We start from the raw sequence: 2,166 nt of genomic DNA on the forward strand, positions 1-2,166 counted from the left end.
AAGGTATTCCCAAAACGTAGGGGCTTTCAAAATAGATTTTCAGAATGGGTTTGGGTTCAACCTGAAAATTACTCGTCACAATTGGACTCAACTCAAACCCAACCAAATTCTAAAAATGGGTTAGAAATCCGAACCCAGACCCGACCTGCCCCAAACCTGTGTCGACACAACTCGACAAGCTAACCAGGGCACAAAACAGGTGGCTGAGCGCGGGTTTTGGGGCAAGAGGCCGAGCGCGGTCAGCTACTCCCCATCTCTAAACCTCAATATTGGGGTTGAAGCATTCTATCTCCAGCCCTAGCTTGAAATGTTGTACGTAGTGCTCTAGCATACAACATCGGGACACTATACGACTATGCAAACAAATAAAATTTAGATGAAGCCCCTGAACTCCCAAGCAGGAGGTGTGCTGCCCCCAACTATCCCCTCGTCAAGTTCAACTGATGCAATTGAGGTCCATACAAATAATATAACATAATTAATCGACACAATCGAATTTCACTCAAAATAACAAACGAACGAACCCATAATATTGGCAAAGATTCTAAAATAATATAGTAGGAATTATACATTATTTTCTTTAAATATACTTATTCATTTTTACCTTTCTATTTTTGTACATTATTTTTTATTATAATTTAAAGTGGTAAATTAAGGAGTTTCTATTTTCAACCTTTGCAAAATTTTGATTCAAGTTTCGCTATCAAATTTTTCTGTTAGTTGGGAGATTTCGCTATCAACTAAGTGGTCTTTATTTGAGTCCCATATGTTTGATGTATATATAAATTTGCCTTAATTTACTTTAATGTCCCCTAAAAAAAAATCGTTCATTGATCTCCAATGCTTTAGAAATAATTACTCTCCTTTCAAAATTGCACGTCTTCTTCCAGGAAATTAATGAATTGGAATTCAAAAAGATATAATGGATTGGAATTCCACAAAGAAAAAAAAGAAGCTGATTTCAGACTAGCTTTAGCTCGCACGTTTTTCTTCCACCCAAAATTGATGGAACCATTCTTGAAGTCTTTTTCGAAAAACAAATCAAAAGTCTCCGAGATCGTCTCCTCCATATTAGGGATGTCAGAGCTGCTTTGGGTCCAACTCGACACTAACCCGCTACTGTTTGACTCGACCCGTTTTCACAGACGTGTTAGAAATTTCAACTCAGACCCGAATAGTTAGGTTTGCGGGTAGACCTGACCAGATACAAAATCGCCCACGTGCACGGGCGGCATAACAAGTAGGAAGTTGAAAGAGATCAACGTAGAAGTTGCTTTGTAGACTTGAGGTGGCTTGCACGGACGAGACGTTGATGATAAGATCGTGGCCGCTAATAGGAGGCGAGAAGCCGCAACGGGATTTCCTCAAAGAAATCTTGTACCTCGTGAAGCTTGCCAGCGGCACACCATACGTCGATGAGGATGGAGAAGGTGCTGCGGTCAAGGGAAAAGGAGAAGAATTAGCACACGCGGTTGAATATATTGACGGCGAGAATGGGAAAAGAGGCATTCGTGAAGGAGGTGATTATGGAGGCGAAGGTGGATAAGGAAAGGGGGAGGGAGAGGAATCGCATGCCGGCATAAATGCGCCAAAGATGGGGCAGGATGCAGTGACAACCAAGAGTGAGGAGGAGAGCGTCGAACTCGGGAGAGGACAGAGGGTAGAGGCGGTCTAGCGAGTTTGCGAGCAAAATCGGGTCCAAACCAAGTTAAAGCCGGGTTGACCCGAACCCAACCTAAAATTCAAAACATGTCGAAAATCAAGACTTGAATGTGAATGAGCTAAGGGGCTTTCTTATTTATAGATGGAAGAATCATTTCCCGTGAGGCCTAACAAAGCAAAATTCAGCCATATAAGAGAACATAAAGAACAATGTAAACTACATGTTGGATTCCTACTAGTGACACTCGCTATACATTTACAATTAAATAGATATAATATGAGCAATAATGAACACAAAACACAGTCATGAGAATGTTCCAACAATTATATATTCACTTGCAGGGGCGGAACCAGCCTTTCATCTTAGGGGGGGCAAAATTTTAAGAGAAGAAGAACCCACCATATCAATCGTCTTAAAAATTAATTGATTAATCTTAAATTTCAATCATCTTAAAACAAATCCTAAAGGTAAAAAAAAAATCATAATCACATTTAATAAGACAA

Source organism: Dendrobium catenatum, unplaced genomic scaffold (genome assembly GCF_001605985.2).
Source record: "Dendrobium catenatum unplaced genomic scaffold, ASM160598v2 fragScaff_scaffold_1604, whole genome shotgun sequence".
Lineage (NCBI taxonomy): Eukaryota > Viridiplantae > Streptophyta > Magnoliopsida > Asparagales > Orchidaceae > Dendrobium > Dendrobium catenatum.